Below are 23,392 nucleotides of genomic sequence, written 5' to 3' on the forward strand. Positions count from 1 at the left end.
AGCTTTTAAGGATATCCCTGCTTCAGCACAGGTGGCTAGGTCAAAAACTGGGTCACTGATTGAGCCACCTGCACTGAAGCAGGGATATCCTTAAAACCTGACCTGTTGGTGGCCCTTGAGGACCGGAGTTGCCCACCCTCGCCAAAGACACAAACTTGTGTAAATGAGACAAAACTTCCTATTCATGAAATGAATAATGAAGAAGAATTCATTTTTTTGTAAATGGGGCAAAAGAAAAAACTTGGGGAATAAATATTTCTGTATGTGAAGAGTTCAGAAATACGCATTCATTTTTGTTCATTTATGGAAATATAAAGAATTCCACTACACTTAGAGAACAAGAAGGTGAGCCAACTAGCAATTCATTTTTATAACTTTTGGGGGTCAAAAGTGCCATACATGCCAGAGAATAATACATTGCAGAGCATAGGTATAAGAACAAAGCTGAAAGGTTTATAAGCTTTGAGACACAAACAACATACTAAAAATAACATCAAAATTAAGGTTGGGAACTTTCACTTGTGGTTTGGTTGTGGGGTCCCGTACTGTTTGGGTTCGAATAATCCGTACTCCCCACCTTCTGTTTTTTGAGTATTTTATAGGGTCTCAGCCTGCCTATCTTTACTAAAAACCCTTAAGAATATGATTCCCTCTGTTAGATCAGTACACTATTAGTATTAAAGCTGCAGACCAACCAATATCCTACATGTTTTTCATTTTTAGTTTTAATAAATTAGTTCTGTACTATGAGAAAATATTTGTAGCATTTAAAAAAAATCTGAATGACATTTTTAATGTATTATAATGTAACAAGCATTTTTTGTTTCTATAGCAACCATTTACAAAGTCACATCCCTTTCCTCTTCTGAAACAGGCTCTGGCACACACCTTTTGGAGCCCTGCCCTCTCTCTAGCAGTGCACCAATTGTATCTAGTGAATGTCTGGTCACATGATCTTCCCTAAATAACTTTGCATCTTTGGTCCTCTTCTGCTGCACTGACAGCCATTTAGTGAACCCCCGAGCCGAATCTTCGCCGATCGATCACAGGAGAACGGATTGACCGGCAACAGCTAATTACTAATCATTGTGTGGATTGTATTGATGCACATATTAAAGGGGGAAAATTTTCATTTTTAAAAAAATTGGCAGCTTGGACCGCTGCTTTAAAAGGCATAAGCATTGCAGAAATCTCAATTTTATTGTGAAGATAAGTTTTTAATTATTCAACACAATGAACTTAATGCACTAAGCAACCTCATAAACAGATCTATAGCCAAAGAACAGAAAAACCTTCTGCATATCTACACTGAGAAGGATGTACATGGATTCTGCTATGCGATGAACAAATTGCCACTGCCCATCTACTACTTGAGAGTATTAAATCCAGTAATATTACTAAGGTAATAATAATAGCCAAAATATGCTGTAGTTGGCATTGAATCCCAAGGCACAGCAATGTGTTTTGGAGACGTATTGCACGTACAAGGTTCACCAATTTCACTCGAAAGAACAATGTTTGGCTTAGGTGTTTTTGAAACCGTTTGAATTTTGCACTTGCCAGCAGTGACACCTGCTGGAAACGTTGAATGTTTGCAGTTATTGGCAGTAAGATATTCTGCATTACTCTGCCTCTGGCTCCGCGGAGAAGGCATGTTACGGAGAAACGCTTTTCTAATGAAACTAATCGTTTATAACCCTCTTCTTGCAGAGTCTGCTTGAGGCTTGTATTGTAACGCATCAATCTGCAGGAAACATTGGCATTTCATTCTCACAGCCGCCACCGATCTAAGTTCTTCCAAAACGAAAGCTGTCTCACACTTTAATCTGGTCTGTAACTGTTTCATACGCCTATAACATATATTATCTCTAACTGTGCATGCAAGGTCTTGTATATACTGTATAACCCTGCTCACTTAATGTAACCATGTATTTGTAACCATGTATCTGTCATCATAACTCTGCGCCCAGGACACACTTGAAAACGAGAGGTAACTCTCAATGTATTACTTCCTGGTAATACATTTTATAAATGAATACAAATAACTAATTCTCTCTCATAACTGGAGATGGGTGAAAACGCCCAAATCCCTTTCCCGGATTTTCTCTCCTTTGCCCCCCCCCCCCAAAAAAAAATCCGTTTCGTGGTGTGAAATCGGCGGACAGATTTTAATCCGCGCGGATTCATCAAAATCCGCCATTGGATACAACCCGTGGATGGATTTGTAGAATCCAATTCGTGGGTTTCAGCGATCCGTTGGCGACTGAGCCACTGATTGAGCCACCTGTGCTGAAGCAGGGATATCCTGAAAACCTGACCTGCTGGTGACCCTTGAGGACTGGAGTTGGCCACCCCTGCCTTAGCTTAACTTAGTGAATCACGGAGGGGTTTTCTTGAGCAGTGAGAGGCGTCCGAGAGCGGCGCCACGCGTCCCGCACATTGTAATCAGGTCTGCTCCTTTTTTTTTTTTACACCATCAACAATGATGTGGACATAGCTCGTGAAGCAGATGTGGGACAATGCCGGAGGTAAAAGTATTGTCACTGGTAGCAGCGAAGGGATTTGTAAATACAATATCCATTAACACATTGTATATTAACTCTTCCATTTAAACAAAAGGCTGGTCTTTATTGGAGCTGGTTTTAGGGAGCAGGCGCGGCAAGAGGCAATTTATTGGGCCAGCCAATCACAATTAATTAATTTAAAAAAATAATAATAAAAGTCATTAATAAATCCTACTTTGGTGAAGCAAGAGGCTTAAAAAATTAACCACCAAAAGTTTAATATTTCTAATAATTTGATATTTTTGGCTTTCTGTGTTCTTGCTTCAAAAATGCCTTGCTCGCTGATTATTTGCAGGATCATACGTCTCAGGAAGCCCCATTTTGCAGCCTACTGCGGGACTGTACAACAAGAATCAATGTGATTCCGAAATACTGCATTATATTAGAACAATATACAGTAGTATGATTAAATATTGCCAATCTTTATTAAAGTTAGCTGTTTTGTTAAATCCAAATACGTGCTTTTCTGACTACAAAACATAAAAGGAAAAGGTATTATTGACAGGTAGGAGAATTATTACTGAAGAGGACAATCCATGTATTTATCTCTTTCCCCCAAATACAAGCCTATATCCCTGCACTGCTATAGCATGGAGGGGTTGTTATGGAAAATTGCAAAAAGAAAAGAAGGGGGGGGGGAAACACTTTTTTTTATTGCAACACTAATTAAAAAGTAGATTGCTGTTTAAAGTTCAAACGACTTATTTTAAAATCGTCAGTTCTTCCTTATGCGAACATTTTTTACAATTGTATTTAAGTCCTCTGCCAGAGCAAAGGGTATTTATACACTAAACTCAGAGGGTCTGTGTAAGCATCTGTGCAGATGAGGCTTTGGAATTTGGCTCCTCAAAACAGGAATCAATTGAAATGTTTACCTTAAAAAACAATTTAGATAAGGGGAGGCCAACTCCAGTCCTCAAGGGCTACCAACAGGTCAGGTTTTCAGGATATCTCTGCTTCAGCACAGATGGCTCAATCAGTGGCGGAGTCAAAGAATGAACCACCTGGGCTGAAGCATGGGCTGATTGAGCCACCTGTGCTGAAGCAGGGACTGATAGGTCCACCTGTGCTGAAGCAGGGGCTGATTGAGCCACCTGTGCTGAAGCAGGGATATCCTGAAAACCTGACCTGTTTGTAGCCCTTGAGGACTGGAGGTGGCCACCACTGTTTTAGACGCTTTATTCACATACATGGCCTGTGTCACCTAAGCCCGCCATGAATCAAATGCTGGTCCCATGGATGAATGTGTTAAATACAGCGGGTGTGTTTGGCAGACTCCCACGCGTGTTGTTAGAGGAGTCTGTCATTAGGCGGCAGCAAATGGCTCTGAAACGTCCAAAAAAAATCAAGTTGAACAAGCTGTGCTCCCATTGGATATGTAACTCTGGCTGTTTTTCAATGACGGGTAGCCTGTTTTAATTGATTTGTATACAATCGATGCTTATCCTAAATTTCAACTTGACAGTGTATAGTGTAACTAATTAACACGCACTGATTAAAACCGTACGTACGCGCTGTTCAAAATAGCGTGGAGTTTATCAATCAAGAGATATGCCGCTGTAAACGTCGTTCTGCGAGATTTAAACACCTGAAGTCTAGTTTCATCACCAAGACATTATTGCAACTGAAATGTAACGGGCTAAATCTAAGTGACATTAATATACTAAATCACAAAATTATCATGATCAATTTATTTTTTATATTATATTTCTATATCAAAACAAACCCTGACATTTTCCTTATTGTGCTGGTAAAATAAAAAGATAAAACCCTTTGCAGTGAAATACCTTATTTTGCAAAGCCTTACATTTACTCAGGGCTAAAAGAAAGAAAGAAATGCTTTATTTCTTTAAACAGTGATGCAGCACAGAGGAGGAATGCAAAACCAAGCAAAGTAAAACAGCATTCTTTTTGCAAGAGCTGATCTGAATTATTGCATAAGGTCCCACGTCATTTCCTGAGCATACAGGGTTTAATAATTCAATCAAACAGTAGCCTAGGGAAGGTTTAACCCATCTGATGCCATTTCAGTATTAGAAATAGTCTTTCAACATCTACCTTCAATCATGTATCATAGCAGCCACAATTTCCTCACACATGCTGTACATGCTAATTACTTTCTAGGCACAACCCCTTTAAATATGGCACATTCTTAACGCCTTTTGCAAAGTGCTGCCAGTTTCTCTGGTAGTTTAAACCAGGGGTGGGCAAATCCAGTCCTCAAGGGCCACCAACAGTTTTTCCGGATATCCCTGCTTCAGCACAGGTGGCTCAGTCTTCGATTGAGGCACTGATTGAGCCACCGGTGCTGAAGCAGGGATATCCGGGAAAACCTGACCTGTTGGTGGCCCTTGTGGACTGGAGTTGCCCACCCCCCTGGGTTAAACACCGATTTCCAGCATTGCACACTTTCAGCTAAATCAGTCTCAACGCCTGGCTGTCAAGAATGAAAAGCATGCTGATAACTCACACAGAATTCCGCATTAGAAGTCCCCGCTCTCCGCCTTCCAGACAACCAAGTAAATGAACCACTAGCAGGTTTAGTAGCCAGGATAGGACTCAGTGTTGCACACTTACACTCTGCCTCTTTTGTTCCATATTCCACGTGTGCAAGAAAGTTGACCAAGAAAAATAGAAGATTGATGATCAGCTCACTCTCCTGGGGAACTTTTAGCAGCAAATGAACCCAATTCCCATGTCACAGAGAGAAGCTCTGGCTGTCAATATGATGCATGCATTGTAGTCCTATCCCCAGCTTTATTTTTGTTGGGCAACCGCCGAAATGCGTTCATTTATTTTGTGCCTTGGTAGACGCACATGAGTTCGTTCTTCCGAGCACCCTGAGCAAGGCCTGGCTTTCAAATGCGTCTCAATCTCTCCACACAAGCTGCTTTCTTCGCCTGCAGAGTCCCACCAAGGCCCAGCTTTGAAAGCTGCCTGTTCTTTTATCTTTAGCCTGGCTCACAAAAGAAGGGTATTTTGTAAATTACCACCTCGTTCAGATCAACAAAAGGTACTTTCATAGAAAGCCCCATTTGATTTTTCTCAAATTTGATTACAAGGATGGAGAAGAGAAGAAGAAAAAAAAAAGGGAGGAAGTCAAAAAGAAAAACCCCAGATGGCTTTCCCATTCATCACACTGAATGAGCATTATCTGCGCCTTTTGAAACTGTAGCAGTGGAAAAGCATTTCTGTTGGCTTATAAAACTTGACAAAAATTATTGGTTTCCCATTTCACATGTAACTGCCATTGGGGAACTGGATGAAAAGACTTGGGATCGCCTGCTTGGATGAAAATAATGGAGATTATGTATTTCATTATAAATTACAGTGGGATACAGAGGAGGCTGTCATATTAATATAGCAACCTGCACATGGCTGTCAATAAAAGCTATTCTGTTAGAGAGAAGGCCAGGGGGTGGGGGGGGATTGGGTGGGGGGGGGGGATTGGGTGGGAGGAGTGGGGGGGGGTGGCTGATAGAACTAGAACATTGGGCCTGATCGATTTGCCATCACTTACGGTAGGCAATAGAAAAGGTGAGGTCATGAGGAGAACTCACACAGGAGTGACCCCGAAATGGGGAAAAAAATGGACAGAGTGATGGGAATAATGTCCATCTTCAATATACTGTGAAGTTGTTGTTCCCCCTGTTGGAGAAGATGTTGGTCCCATTATTTGGAATAGAACTGAAATATTCTCCTGTACTGGACAGACGTCTTGGCAGCCTTCTAAATAGTGGCCAGAGAGAGAGAGAGAGAGATGGAGAGAGAGGGTCCTAATCAATATGCTGGGAAGATGTCTTCCCCATGCTAGGGAAGAGTTCGGCACCATTTAAATGAATGAGACTAACATCTCTAGGAGAGGGAAGATAGCTTTGCAGCTTATTGAATAGGGGTCAGTAAGATGGGAGGGAGAGGAAACCGCAATGGATTGTAATTGGACTATCCCCCATCCACTGGTCACATTAAAAGCAGCTTATTTTGAGCTGTACATAATTACCCAGCTTGCCATGCACTCGCAATTCCAGTAATTTCCACTCGCTTTCACAGCACCGCGTGTAACACAACACTCCCACTAAGTGTTGTCGAAAAAAAATTGTACATTCAACGTTATAACCAACATTTCGAATCAAACAACACGTATATATATATCAAGTTATTAATTTATTTCCTAAGCAAAACTAGAACTTGGAATAGCGCTGTTAATTTTTTTTTAATATACAGCACTAATAAAAATATAAAAAAAATTCACAGCATCCTATAATTTATATAGACTTGGCGTGCAAAAAAAAACTGTGGCTTGCCGCTGGCACAGAAAGCCAGGTATTATACAGCGTGGGGATGTTGTATTATTTTCAAATGGAGCTTGTTCCAAAATGGTCAGTAATTTTGTGTAATTCCCACAATTTTCATGGGGTGCTACTGGGAGGAGGGAACCCATTGTATTTCTACAAAGAAATATATCACACTACATTTATTGCCACATTGTTACTGAGACACAATTCAGAAGTAGTCCATTTCAGGGAGGAGGACACCACTCGCCATCACACGTTTGGAGTAGGGATATCTGTGTTGCAATATTACTCCAAAATACATGTAGTCCTGGGTGACATATGCACATGAAGTATCATTTGTCCCCTCAGGGTAATAATATCTTTAGAAAATGATCTCCACAGATTATTTTTATGCAATTCAATCTCACCTAAAGGCTGTTTCATATCTCACTGTAAACGTGAGTTATACATCTATATTGGTGGTTGGCTGTAGTTTTTGTCACTTATATACCAGAACTTAATTGTTTTGCAGTCTGCATGCTGTCTCACAGCCAGAGCAACTGACTAATCCTCAGTCAACATTCAAAAAGACAAGAGAGATGTCCCTAAATGGGTTTGCTGTCCCTGAATGGGTTGCTGTCTTTGTGCTTAATGCAAGGTGAAGATTTAAAGTAACATGTAAAGCTGAAGAAGATAACATGCGACCTATTGAATGTGCTTATTTGCACCATCCAGAGATAAAATGACTTTTGTGACATGTTTACAATGATAAAACGACGCTTCATGTCACATCAAAATAATATATATTCTCCGGTGTTAAAATGGTGTGATATCTCTGTAGTGTCACTTCCGTATTAAAATGTATACTTTGTAATCAAACCATTTGATACTGCATTGTACTCAGACTGTCACTTCAATGGGGGTTATGGGTAAGTAGGCCAAGCATCATGTATACAGTAAGTAGATATTGGGCATTGTCTAATAATACAAAATTGTTCACACTCCTTCCCCACCAGGAGACGTCAGTGATTTTATTAGGACTTGATCACTGATTCACTCAGTGGGGGCCTAGAAAAAAAACACAATTAGCACTTTATTTAATTTAATCTTTGAAAAATATTAAGAAAAAAATCTTTCAATTATAACAGGCCTCCTTTTTTAGTTACTAGTGTAACGCGCTGCTCCACAACAGATGGATGAATTCACATTTTTTGTTTTTACAACAGCACTAAAAATATAAGTGGCAATATTAGTAAAATATTTACAGAATACATTACACGTTATATGTTACGGTGGGTCGTGTCATTTCCCAGAATCCCTGGTAAGTGGAAGCATTACATGCCAAGAGATAAAGGGGAAAGGCAGGGTTGCAGACCCGTCTGGGGCGTGTGAATGTGCTCACAAGTGATATTTGGAATTGCATAATACCTTAAAAAGGGCAAGTCCAGTATTTTAGGCAGAGGAGCAGGAGATTGGATATACTTTCAATTTCTAAAGTCGGATTTCTCAACCCTCTCCTCAGGACACCTCATAGAGGCCATGTTTTCACCAGTTAATCACACATCCATATATAAGATCAGTGCAAACGTGTACTTGGTAACGGAGTAATTATTCCTTGGATCTGGTTTGGTGTCCCAAAGGAAAGTGTTGAGAAACAGCTCTAACGGTCGGTCATATCATTGCCGCTGGTTGAAACACCAAAGGTGCTTCCTCTATAAAGTAAGATCCAGTGGAAGCACCTTGTCTGGAAGCCCAATATAACAATGAATACCCAAAAGTAGCTAAAAGGAACGCTGTGTCTCATCCATCTGCAGTAAACTTAGTATTTCTGACCAAATGCTGTATTTTCAGCTAATTCTTTTAACATTTGCTATCATTGTAAGTACGTTGTGTACCAGATCGGTTCATATTAATATGCAGTAGACATACATCAGTTTATTTGCTATCGTTTGAAAACACATTGCATTGCTAAGAATAATTGCTGCATTGTCTAATTACAGATCGCTGTTTAAAGAACAATGGAGAGCATTTCGCAGGGGTTTGATGGATCGCATTAATGTCACTCTGCACGACTGTTTTTATCATACTTGCCAACTATGTTTAGCTCAACAGTGTAATAGGGATCCAGGGTGTCTCTTGTCTGCCACAATAAGTCCAACGTTTGGGCTATGCTTTCTCCTAGCATCCTGCCATGTTCTTGAGAAAGGCTGTTGACTAGCCGAAATGTTGGCCTAATGGTGTGATTAAAACACTATTATCCACTATTGCCCACTCCTTTTCTCTATTTCAAGCTAACACGTTGCAGAACATTCCTGGAGATTCAGTGCAAGTCTACTTTATTAATCAGGAGAGCGCTATAGCAGGGGTTTTCTTCTTCTCTGTAGCTCCAGTAACAGCACGGGAAATTGGTTGATACCAGCATTTAAGAGGCAATCCAAGCAGCACTTAAAAAAAATTATAATATTTTTTTGTTTTAATATATGCAGCCTTTGATTACCTTTATGGGAAACTGATTACCTAAGCTGCCAATCGATTAGTTCTCCCGTGATTAATCAGCAAAGACCCTGCTTCCCAGGGTTCACTAAATGGCTGCCTTTCAGGGGCAATGATTATTTCAGTCAGTGTAACTCAGCAGCTACAATGTTTTCTTATCTTACTAAGGCAACATTATCTATTGTTACAATTTGCAGCTCAAACTGATGGTAACATTGGCAACAAATTATCAAACATGAAAGTGTTACAAAGATCTTGCACTGCCAGGGAAGTGCGCTAAAGCCTGCTATAGAAATCCAAGGATGCTCCGTATATTAAAACTCATTAAAAATGGCATTAAGAATTGGAATAAAAAATGCAATAAGTTTTAACTAATACAACAAAACTGATTTATTTAAACAAAACAAAAAAAACATGTAAGATATTGCTAGGATTGCTTCTTTAATGCAAGGAAATGGGTATATTTTAGTGGAATAATCGTAGTCCTTCATTGCTACAGAGGTCTTCAACACATTGCAGGCCGATGTGGCAATGAAGAGGTTAATAATCTTGGCAATGGGTATAACATTTCCCTCACGTCGAGTTTTAACCAAACCAGAAATTCCGCTAACTACATAATTAACTTAGTCTGTTTTCTAAAAGGTAAAAATGCCTTATTCCATGACATATTGTCATATTGTATCCACACAAATGGTTATATCAGAATACCATGTTCCTTCCTTGTTGGCACAGTAAGACGTCAATGTTCCATCTTAATGCACAACGTAACACTTTGAGAAACGGAGTGCTGTGTCACCATGGCGACACGAACATATCATTATACACAAAAGGCTGAAAACAGACTGAAAGAACTTTCTAAAAGCATCCGGAAGGATTTGCTTGCTCTTTATAAAAAAATAAAAATAAAACAACTGTGACTATTATAAAAACAGATGAATTATCCTCAAAATATGCAAAACAAATACATATTTATTATACCCGTGTTGATTATCTTCGATAAACATTTTAAATACAACTGGCAATTATTTTTTTTTAAAACCAAGATAAACATGAAATAAAATAAGATGTACAATAATATAAATTAATCATAGTATAGGGACTTTTGTAAAGTGGGTTGAGGATTTTTAAATGTAAAAAAATGTTGGTTATATGTCCCACTATACAAATAACTTAACAAATCAAATTGTAAGTGTGCAAGTGGCAAATTGGTAATAAATTAAGAAAGACAATGGGGCATGACCAATACATTTAGTAAAAATAATAACTGTGCCCCAGTAGGTGTATTTATAAATGTCTCCCCTTCAGTCTTTATGTGGATATTTGGTTATCAATAGGATGGTTTGCTATTCTTGACTCAAAGATTAGTGTTAAAGTTTCTTACATTTCACCCACAACATAATATCTCATTTCAACCTTTGCAAATCGCTCAGCACTCATTTACGTTGACTAATTTGACTACTGACGTGATCACTTGGAGTAAGAGGGGCCCTGGCAGTTACAGAACAGGTCGTCTGTTAGGAAAGAATAGAATTACATTTCTGATAAAGGAAAAAAATAGTGAAAGGGTCTGTACGTATCACTGTATTCATATAGCACCAACCCTGTATGCAGCACATTGCAACATTACAATAGGAGGTAAATAAATGATAAATAATGGGAATGAGTACCACAGGTAAATTACAACATAAGGCAACAGGAGACCCTGCCCCGAAGAGCTTACAATCTAAGATGTTGGGAGATTAGAGCAGATATACAGTAAGTTAAAGGCTCATGACTTATGTCAGAATTCAAGGCTTTAATACTACAATGTTTTGAATACATTTGTCTGCAGAACCTTGTTCAGCAAGGAATCCAAGGAGAAAGAAACCCAAATGGTAGCGATGTACTGTATGTAATGGACTATCACAAGAGAAGATCAGGGTGATGCGGTTGATGTATGCTGCTGTAACTGGAATTCATTGCTCATGGAGGCTGTGATGGCAGATACAATGGATATCTTAAAAAAAAAGGTTGGACATCTTTTTAGAAAGGAGAGGTATACAGGGATATACCAAATAAGTAAACACGGGAAGGATGTTGATCCAGGGAGATATCCGATTGCCAATATTTGGAGTCGGGAAGGGATTTATTTTTCCCCTTATGAGATATCATTGGATGATGTGTCACTGGGGTTTTTCTTTGCCTTCCTCTGGATCAAAATACTTTTAATACAAATATAGGATAAAGAACAGTATCTGTCATCTAAATTTAACATAGGTTGAACTTGATGAACGTATGTCTTATTTTAACCCCATGTACTATGTAACTAGACATTAGGTAGCAGGCACCAAGGTATTAGTGAACACAACCTCTGCTGAGGAAGAGAACCTGGCTATTCTAAACATCACTCACCCTCAACATATAATGGAACTCGCTTTCCAAACACTGAACATTCCCAAGATATTACATGACCAAGGCACAATCTACTGGGTTGTAGTCACCCTTGACTGCTCCCAATTCAATGTGTTTAAAATCCAGCTCCTCACTGAGTCCTACCCATTTTCTTTCAAATGGACAGAATTGATTTATTTTCAAGTCATCCCTAGCAGATTAAAAACGTAGTTTATTCTCTTTATTATAAATTTTGTCACCTCACTGGTCTCCTACTCCAGGGGGCTCAACACCAGTCCTCAAGATCCCCCAAGGGTCAGCTTTGAAAGATATCCCAGCTTCAGCACAGGTGGCTGAATCAGAGGCTGATTGAGTCACCTGTGCCGAAGCAGGGACTGATTGAGCCACCTATGCTGAAGCAGAAGTGCTGCTGATTGAGCCACCTGTGCTGAAGTCTGGAGTTGGCTACATCAATCTGGGAGGCGGACCAGGTCCTCAGATGTGTTGTTAGCAAACGTTTAAACAAATTCCTAAGTAAGATGTGGGTGGGGGCAGAAGGAAGCAGGGACAAGCTTACTTCCCACTCCCATAATGCTCGGAAGGAGGATCGAGTAGGGTTATCGGAATAAGCCATAAGACATCACAGGAGATGAATACAAAGGGTAGAGAGGTTGTGTGCTAAGTGTAAATTCCCTGAACTTGTGGCAAAAATGAAAGCGGCTGACCTGCACATATTGGCTATTACCGAAGCAACTCATAAGGAAAATAATAACTGTTCCTAATCTGCCGTTTTCTTTTTTTTTTTTCATTTAGTTATGACACATGACCACATTGTGCTGTTTAAAAAAAAAAACATTTTTATCAATAGTCTATTTTCAATATTAACCCTTCCAGTGTTTTCGCTGTTGCAGGCACATTAGCTTTTGAAGCATGTATTCTATTCTATCCTGCCAGATGAGTTGCCATTGACCTAATGCAGAAACAGAATAGCAAACAATACATGCCCCAGTAATCCCTTGCACTTTTGTTGCCAATATTACACGGAATAAATAAGCCGATGCCAAACAAAATCCATACATGTTGTAGCTCACATTTCTGCCGTTTCTGCTCTTCCAAAGACTGAGTTTAAAATGTGACGTGTACGGCACATGAAGCATTTCTTTGCTTTGTAATATGGAGTATGAATCTATGAAGAATTCATCACTAATTATCTGAAGCTCACCCAGAAATGGGTTAAGAAGAAAACATATGGAAATATGCAGAACTTAGCACAGCGGTAAGGTTGTTGTTGTTAAAGATCTCATGGAACAAACTACTGGACAGCCTGCATGGGGGCATTATAGAGAGGGTGTCTCTCTGATGGGAGAAATGCTGTCACACACTGTTGGATTACCCAGTAGGCACACGCCTAGGGGCTCCCAAGGTTACGGGGCCCCTGTAGGTTGCTGCGGCTCACCAGCTCCCCGTGTAGCAGCCAGGTGGTTACAGGTGTGTGTGTATAAGAGAGGGGGGGGGCTCTTATCTTCTCCAGAGCGACCCTCCTCCTGCAGTGTCGTCGTCTTGTCGGACCCAAGTTGTACATTACATAAGGCTGCGGCCATATAGCATTTTTTTTTTTTAAACAACTCTATAGTACATAAAAAATGTCATTCAATGTAACAAGCATTTTTTGTTTCTATAGCAACCATTTACAAAGTCACATCCCCTTCCACTTCTGAAATAGCCCCCTTTTGGAGCCCTGCCCACTCTCTAGCAGTGCACCAATTGTATCTAGTGACTGCCCGGTCACATGATCTTCCCCACAGAACTTTGCATCTTTGGTCCTCTTCTGCTGCACTGTCAGCCATTTAGTGAACCCCCCGAGCCAAATCTACGCAGATCGATCACAGGAGAACGGATCAATCTGCAACTTAGCTAATTATTTATCATTGTGTGGATTATATTAATGCATACATTAAAGGAAAGAGAAAAAAAACGGCAGCTTGAACTGTTGCTTTAAAGGAGTATGCACTATATATACAGTGGTGTTAAAAAGAAAGTACACCCTCTTTGAATTTTATGGTTTTACATATCAGGACATAATAACAATCATCTGTTCCTTAGCAGGCCTTAAAATTAGGTAAATACAACCTCAGATAAGCAACAACACATGACATATTACACCGTGTCATGATTTACTTAACAAAAATAAAGCCAAAATAGAGAAGCCATGTGTGAAAAACTAAGTATACCTTATGATTCAATAGCTTGTAGAACCACCTTTAGCAGCAATAACTTGAAGTAATCATTTTCTGTATGACTTTATCAGTCTATCACATCATTGTGGAGGAATTTTTTGCCCACTCTTCTTTACAACGTTGCTTCAGTTCATTGAGGTTTGCGGGCATTTGTTTATGCACAGCTCTCTTAACGTCCAGCCACAGCATTTCAATCAGGTTGAGGTCTGGACTTTGACTGGGCCATTGTAACACTGTAACAGGGGAGTAATCCCTGTTCAAGTAATGTGCCTTTAATCTAGCAGTGTGGTGGTTAACTGCTGGTAGTCAATTAATAAACACCACCTGCCTGATTTAGATTGCTTACAAAAGCCTGTCTTGTGAGACAGGAAATGAGTCTCCTTAGCTCATACCTGAGCTGAACTTGGGAGAGATAGCAGAGATTGTCTTTGACTCTCACAACAGTCTTGAGCTCTGCCAGAAGAAACAGCAGAGCTGCTTACAAGACACAGGGAAAACTTCTAAACCTGAATGCTGACACACCCTGAGGGAAGGGAGCTGAACCAGGAACAGAGGAGATTTTCCCTCCAAGGAACAGATAAGACTTTCATTCTTAAGAGACTTCTTATATCTGCGTATTTCATGCTATGTGTTTGGGGCTGGGAGACATGCTTAACTAAGGGAGTTGTGGATTGCATGGTATTTCACTAGAACCAATCCCAAGTGAATAGAAGCTGTGTTTCCCCCTTGTTTGGATGGTTTCCTAATGTTAAGGAAAAGGCACAATAAAGCCTCGTTATAATTTCACCTTATAAAGTCTCCAATTGTGTACCTCTGTGAACGTCCGTCTACATATGTTGTCCGAAGTGGGATGAGAGGTCGTCTTTGAAGTTAGAAAGGACCGGAGATTTTTCTGTGAAATTTTTTTATGCTTTTTGCCTACAGTCTGAGCAACTGAAAAAAAAACCTCTCATGCAGCAGAGACCAGAGTTAAAGGGATACACACCACTGAAACTTAGAAAACCACAGATGGACTCTTTTCCCCAATCCCAAGAGGAGAGAGACTGCTGAAGCAGCTAAACCTTATTTGCCTATCACAAAGTGTAATATGGTCATTGAAATAGGGGTTTTGCCTTCCAGCCATAGTCAGGGTTCAACAAGTGAGTCAGCCCTTAAAAAGGGATAGGTGTTTGTTGTTTTCAAAAGTTTCGCTGAAGCAGTGAATACAGATGGTGACCCACGAGTGGTATTGATTTTGCAAATAAAGGTTGCCACACCGCATAGGGCTACCAACTGTGAATGGAGTATATGCAGAAAAGTGTGAAAATTGATACAAGACTGTGCTGAAGCAGGGGAATTTTTAGCAAACAGATGATGAGTGTAAAATTGCCCTATAGGGGAAAAAGGGATTGCTGAACTGTGTAAAAGGTATTTCAAAGCCAATTGCTGAGTGTTGAGTCACCCTGCCGGGAATTAAAGAAATAGTCCACTGCAAAGAATGTTTTTTTTTCTGCAAGTAAAAAAGTCTGCCTATATATATCTTGGGAGCAAAAAAGACACCCAAAGTGTGAAGTGTGAATGCCATAATACCCAAAGATGAGACTGAAAATTACTGAACTCAGGCAGAAAACCAAATTCTGTTGCTGAAGCGGAGGGAAGCACCTAGCAAGTAAATGGTGTAAAGCAAACAGAAGTTTTTACCTAGCAACTGCACATCTTGTATACCTGATAAGAGAAAATGCATGCACAGTACTGCTGATATTGAAAAAAAAATTACCCAAGAAAGAAAAGTCTACAGAGATGCCTGTGAGAGCTACGACCTCTACAAGCAAAATATGCCCATCTGTAGGACTACCACAATTGGGGGTTCTAGCAAATACAGTGGCAACAGCTGCAATAGCACCTCCTGAGGTCAGGAAGAAAATTACACCTGATAGCCTAAAAATGGAGGACAAGATGCAGCGTTCCTGTAATGAACCCTACCCCACGGAAGAGTGGCCCTTCCAGTCCAATAAAGAGGAAGACATCTCTTACGGGAAACCCGAACTGAGTCACACCCACAAAACACCCCAAGAATGGTGGGGGTGCCTGAACTCGGCACGAACAGAAAAGACCGCTCCCTTTGATGACGAATATGATCAGCAGGAGACAGAGCGGGAGCAGTGGATCCACGAATATTTCTGTCAGCTACTACAGTTGCAAGAAAAGCCGGGTGGATCCAGTGACGCTGCTAAAATTTCAAATAAAGGAGACTCCAGTATTCCTGATGGGACGGAGTCATCCAAAACAAAAAGGCGGAAAAAGAAAAGCAGTTCTTCACTTACCGTGGAAGGAACAGACACGTCCGCAGATCCTGTGGAGGAAAATGGGGACCGAGTTGCCCTGCAGCCTAGAGAAAATGGAGAATTCGTCCCGCGGAAAACCGAGGGCAGAAGTCGTGTACCCCAAAGAAGTGTCTGTCCGGTGCCAACAGTGAGGAACTCTCAACCAACCATCCCAGGGAAGTTGAGCCGGAACCAGTGAGTGACGATCCCTTGACCAGCCCTGAAGATGCCCTAAAAAATGCCAGGCATGACTGTGATATGCTCCGTGAACAATTGAAACAAAAGGAAGATGGTTACACAGAGCTACAGAAAAATAACGTGAAGCTACAGGAATATGTGCTCACAATGTACTCTTTAGCTAGGACAGAATTGGACGATCTCAGGACTGAGCTAGATACTGCAAATGCTACTATTTCCGCCATGAATGAAAAGCAGAGCCAATCTGATAAAATGGTGGCTACGCTAAAGCGGAAGTATGAGGAGGCACTGAAGCAGATGACAGTCTTCCAGCAAGAGGTTCACACTCTTCGCATAGAGCTGAATGCCTCACAACAGGAGGTCAACAGTGTCCGGATAGAGGTGGACATATCTCAGAAAGAGGTTCAGACACTCCGCAGAGCACTGGATGCCTCACATCATGAGACCAACAGCTGCCGCATAGACCTGGAAGTTTCCAGAAAGGAACTACACAGTCTCACTGAGGAGCTGGACATTTCTAAAGAAACGATTGCCAATCTTAATACAAATCTCCAAGTCTCCCAGAAGGAGCTTCAGACCCTCAACCTAGAGAAGGATGTCTCACGCCAAGAGACTGTCAGTCTCAGAGCAGATGTGCGTAAATGGAAGGAGGACTGCAAAGAGGCCCTGAATAGTACAGAGACTGAAAAAGGAGAACATTTAAGATTACAAAGAAAAAACGTCAAACTCAAAGAAGAAAATTTTAATTTGACAAACGACGAAAAGGAAAAAAATGAAAAGCTGCACGAGCTTAAAGAAATAAATAAACTTTTGGAAGGTGAGAAGTTTGAAGCAGACTGCAGAACCAACTGCAAGGTCTGCGTACGCACCTCGAGAAGGCAGAGGAGAAGCAGCGAACTCTGCAGGATGACAATCTGCAGGCTGTTAAAGAAATTCAAGTGCTGCAGGAACGTCTGGTGACCCAGTATGTCCCCGCAAAGCAGCATAAGAAACTGAAGGCTACCCTGAGCATCACCAAAGCAGCGCTAAAAGCCAAGCTTAGAGCCCAGGTGACGCGGCACAAAAGGGAGCACAAGAAGGTCCAGAAACTGAAACAAGTAACTGTGGCCCGAGCAAAGAAGTTCATAGTGCTTCACAATGCAATAAAAATGTGGAAGCAAGCTCAGAGAAAGCAAAGCATGCAGATAAATTCCCTGAGAAGAGACTTGCAAGACGCACTCAAAAAACAGGGATCTCTCGCGGATGAGATTACAGTTCTACAAGTACAAGTATTGACCCTGACTAAGCGCCAGTATCCCACAGCCTCAAAAACCCATGAAGACAAGGGTACAGTGAGAGCTGGGAATACCGCTCATCTGAAAGATAAGGTAGCAAAATTTGAACCACCTAAACAAGCACTAGCAAAACCTTCAGCCACCCAGCAGGCAACAAAAAAAGGTACACGTGCTGAATTAAAACCAGAAGAATCCTTAGCTGATGAAGCTGAAAAGATGGGACATTCTCTGGAAGTGGGTGTGGAATTGCAACTTAATCTCAAAGAGGCTGAGCTAGCAACCCCATTGAGTGGGAAAAGGGCAGAGAGACAGCTTCAAGAGCGGAAAACTCAAAGGGCTGTTTTTAAACGCTCTGCAACTGCTGGCATACAGTATACCTATAATAAGATGAGCACCCGACGCGAGGGAAATCTCATGACCGCGCACGTAGTGAAAAGACTGTACGTGGAAAAAGTCCTCCTCGAGCGACTGAGGGGTGCTGATCTCAAGTACCTTCAGGAGGAGACACGAATAAACTGGAGAAAGGGCTCCAATCCCAGCAGGACTGAGGGTTCTCTTCCTCTATCCACTCTCATTCAAGTCACTGAGATATCTAGAATGACAGTGGAAGTAAGAGCTTTGGCCGTGGCAAGCCCGAGCTTCCCACAAACAGGGGAGGTATGTAACGGGGGAGTAATCCTGTTTAAGTAATGTGCCTTTAATCTAGCAGTGTGGTGATTAACTGCTGGTAGTCAATTAATAAACACCACCTGCCTGATTTAGATTGCATACAAAAGCCTGTCTTGTGATACAGGAAATGAGTCTCCTTAGCTCATACCTGAGCTGAACTTGGGAGAGAGAGCAGAGATTGTCTTTGATTCTCACAACAGTCTTGAGCCCTGCCAGAAGAAACAGCAGAGCTGCTTACAAGACACAGGGAAAACTTCTAAACCTGAATGCTGACACACCCTGAGGGAAGGGAGCTGAACCAGGAACAGAGGAGATTTTCCCTCCAAGGAACAGATAAGACTTTCATTCTTAAGAGACTTCTTATATCTGCGTATTTTATGCTATGTGTTTGGGGCTGGGAGACATGCTTAACTAGGAGAGTTGTGGATTGCATGGTATTTCACTAGAACCTCTCCCAAGTGAATAGAAGCCGTGTTTCCCCCTTGTTTGGATGGTTTCCTAATGTTAAGGAAAAGGCACAATAAAGCCTCGTTATAATTTCACCTTATAAAGTCTCCAATTGTGTACCTCTGTGAACGTCCGTCTACAAACACCTTGATTCTTTTCTTTTTCAGCCATTTTGTTGTAGATTTGCTGATGTGCTTGGGATCATTGTCCTGTTGCATGACCCAATTTCGGCCAAGCTTTAGCTGTCGGACAGATGGCGTCACATTTGACTCTAGAATACTTTCATATACAGAGGAGTTCATGGTCGACTCAATGACTGCAAGGTTCCCAGGTCCTTTGGCTGCAAAACAAGCCCAAATCATCACCCCTCCACCACCGTGCTTGACAGTTGGTATGAGGTGTTTGTGCTGATATGCTGTGTTTGGTTTTCACCAAACGTGGCGCTGTGCATTATGGCCAAACATCTCCACTTTGGTCTCGTCTGTCCAAAGGACATTGTTCCAGAAGTCTTGTGGTTTGTTCAGATGCAACTTTGCAAACCTAAGCCATGCTGCTATGTTCTTTTAAGAGAGAAGAGGCTTTCTCCTGGCAACCCTTCCAAACAAACCATAATTGTTCAGTCTTTTTCTAATTGTACTGTCATGAACTTTAACATTTAACATGCTAATTGAGGCCTGTAGAGTCTGAGATGTAACTCTTGGTTTTTTGCAATTTCTCTGAGCATTGCACGGTCTGACCTTGGGGGGAATTTGCTGGGACGTCCACTCCTGGGAAGATTGGCAATTGTCTTGAATGTTTTCCACTTTTGAATACTGTAATCTTTCTCACTGTAGAATGATGGACTTAAATTGTTTGGAAATGGCCTTATAACCCTTCCCAGATTGATGGGCAGCAACAATTGCTTCTCTAAGATCATTGCTGATGTCTTTCCTCCTTGGCATTGTGTTAACACACACCTGAATGCTCCAGACCAGTAAACTGTTAAGACTTCGGCTTTTATAGAGGCGGTCACGTTTGCTGATGATCAATTAATCAAGGGCATTTGATTAACAGCACCTGTCTGCTACTTAGCATCTTAATTCCTACGGAAGCAGTAAGGGTGTACTTAGTTTTTCACACATGGCTTCTCCATTTTGGCTTTATTTTTGTTAAATAAATCATGACACGTGTAATATGTCATGTGTTGTTGCTCATCTGAGGTTGTATTTACCTAATTTTAAGACAGCTAAGACACAGATGATTGTTATTATGTCCTGATATGTAAAACCATGGAATTCAAAGAGGGTGTACTTTCTTTTTAGCACAACAGTGTATATATATATCTATATATATATAACACAGCAAAAGTAGTTATATTGACACATTTCAAGTATCATCAAGATAAAGAGAAACCCGACAGTATGATACAATGTTATTGAAATATTCTCATGTTAAGACTGATTTAATCAACTTCCCCCCACAAAAAGAGTTCTTAGAAGAACAGAGAGCACAGCGAAAGTATAAAGTTATAGGGACGCACTGTTTTGGCCCATAACCCTAAACCAGTCCTGCACAACTCCAGTCCTCGAGGGCCACAAACAGGCCACGTTTTCAGGATTTCCCTACTTCAGCACAGCTCGCTCAATTAGTGGCTCCGTCATACTGAGTCACTAATTGAGCCAGCTGTGCTAAAGTAGGGATATCCTGAAAACCTGGCCTGTTTGCGGCCCTCGAGGACTGGAGTTGTGCAGGACTGCCCTAAACAATACATTTACTTAACCAGTTCTGCGTGTCATGTTACAATACAAAAACTTGAATTTAACTATCAGTCATTTGAAAAAGAGCAACAAAACCCCTACAAAATACAGTGAAACTAGCCAATTAATGAGGGCGCGTATGAATGGCCAGTGAGGACTGAAGGAATGAAGGAGGCACGGGGGTAATTGGCCGGGCAGATATGGTGCTTCTTGTGTATCGTACATAACATTTGACACACTGTATTCTAAAGACTTTACAGCAGGGGAGGGCAACCCCAGTCCTCAATGGCCGTCAACAGGTCAGGTTTTCAGGATATCCCTTCTTCAGCATAGGTGGCTGTCATCGTATGAGCCACCAGTTGAGCCATCTGTGCTGAAGCAGGGATATCCTTAAAACCTGACCTGTTGGTGGCCCTTGAGGACTGGAGTTGGCCACTCCTGATCTACGATAACCCAACATTGGTTTTCTTAAAGAGACAAGCACATGGCTGCCAAAGAGTACGGCCAAACGTATATGGGGGGTGGGGGTTGGGGGGAGCGGGAGAGAGTGCACACAGATTTATTACGAATATAAAACTACATTACAATATATTACAAAAACGTTGTTTTTTTCTGGACTTTAATACAGTTTTACATTTCTTCAGATCTTTGGTTTGGGGGATGTATGGATATATGGATATATATATATATATATATCCTCTAGATTGTAAGGTCTCAGGATCAGGGTCCTCATTACCTTCTGTATTTGTTTGCTCTTGTCTGTACTTATTTGGGATGTTATTCTGTTTATGTGATATATATATAACTCTGTGCCTCCCATTGAACCGAGCTATGGAATATGTTGGTGCTTTACAAATAAGCTAATGGTAATATATACGATATATATTTTGTACCAATGCCTAGGCCCTAGGGCTATAATATTTAGTATTTCTTTCCGTGGTAAGAAGCTAATATGAGACATGTTGATGCAAATTCTGAAGTTAATGGTCTTGATATTTTTATTATAATAAAAAATTCCTGGCCCTACCCATTTCAGAATTCCCTGGGGCATGAACTTTCAGAAAATATATGTGTATGGGACTATCTCTATGCCAGTGGGCAGTTTAGAGCAACTTTTGCAGACAGCTCAGGTGCAAAACGTCTTACACAATCTTGCTGATGTAGCCGGGACCCCGTTTTTCCCCAATTGGATGAAGGGGAGGTGCACCTAGGGAACGCTCCGATAACGGAGGTTCCGCACAAGAGGGAGCCGCCATGTTAGGTTGGCGCCAGCGCAGAATTGGTCCGGCCGGAGGTTGCGCATGCGCAGGGCAGGGACAAAAAGCCCGCGAAGGAGGAGAGCTAGGGGAGGAGGGGAGTTAGGGGACTAAGGGTCCCAGCAGCCCCCGCTGTCCCCTGTGACGCGTCAGAACCAATCAGGTACGGGAGGAGGGAGGAAAAGGAAGTGGAGGGGAGCACGAGTGTTCAGAGCTAGCTGTCGGTGGAAGGAGAAGGAGCTCTGGTGTAGGGAGGCTGCCGCCCCTACCTAGGCCGCATGCCCCACGCCCAGTTAGACCCTGAGCCCCAGTAGCGTGCAGCTGAGCTAGGGACTGGCCATAGTCAGGTTCCGGATCCCCTTACTGTGCTACGAGTCATACCAGGACAGTTCTAAATCCGCGGGAGGCCTGGGACCAGGCCCCGCCACTAAGTCGCAGCGTGTCTGGGTGGGATCGCCCCGGACATCTACGGGTGACGTCATCTACGCCCTCGCCGATCCTTTGTGAAGATAGTTGCAGAACCGGGTACAGGAGTGCCCGGCAGGTAAAACGTCAAGTGCACCAACGGTACCATTCTCACTCCGGGACACGGTGGCTGCGCAGTCACACACTCATACATCCACTGACTCACTTGAAGGGGGGGTTGGGGAACGTACTCCAAGAGGGAGCTGAACACGGGGTGGGATCACCCGGTGGAGGGAGAGGGAGAGCGAGCGTTCCAAGGACGCTGGTAGTAGTGTCTCCTCTAGAGAGGGGCACCTGCGATTACGTTACTGGTTGCATAAGTAAAACATCTTGGTTACGGTATTGCTGTGCGTGTGTGTGTGTTCATGTACATAAGTTCCTGCGAAGACCCACTTCCCCTAGGGCGGAAGCCGTCGCAGGTGGAGGCGCTGCACCAAGGCATAGGCATTGTGAGCACCCCAGGCTCTCCGTGGCAGAGGCTTAGGCCCTGTGAACCTACAGGTTATATAGCACATGGTAGTGGTCTATGTCCGATAGAAACCAGGGCTACACTACTTTGGGGCCAGTATTGGCAAAACAGTATGCCAACCTCTGCATCTGTGGTATCAATGTACCCAGGACCCACAGAGGACCCAGGGCAACTGGAGTTTGTATTTCCTTTCCAGGATTACACGGAGTTGGTTTGAAGTTAGTGATCTTGATATTTTTTTCATAAATTCACATTGCTTTCAGCAAAGATTCCCGGACAGAACTTTTTTGTGGGGAAAGTCCTGCAGCTGCTGTTTGAATTCATTGGGGCTTGTACTTCCCGAAAATATAAACTTATTTTGGTGTATTTTTCTGATAGGGGGTAGTTTTGCCTTGTCCGTTATTTAGGGGGCTCAACTCCAGTCCTCAAGCCCTCCCCCCACCCCCCAATAAGTCAGGTAAAAGGAAATCCCTGCTTCAGCACAGGTGGCTCAAAGACTGAGCCACTGATTGCGTCACTTGTGCTGAAGCAGGGAATGACTGAGCCACCTGTGCTGAAGCTGGGCTATCCTGAAAACCTGACCTGTTGTGGGGGTGGGGGCTTGCGGACTGGATTTGAGCACCTCGGGCATTAGGGT

Source organism: Ascaphus truei, chromosome 14 (assembly GCF_040206685.1).
Source record: "Ascaphus truei isolate aAscTru1 chromosome 14, aAscTru1.hap1, whole genome shotgun sequence".
Taxonomy (NCBI): Eukaryota; Metazoa; Chordata; class Amphibia; order Anura; family Ascaphidae; genus Ascaphus; species Ascaphus truei.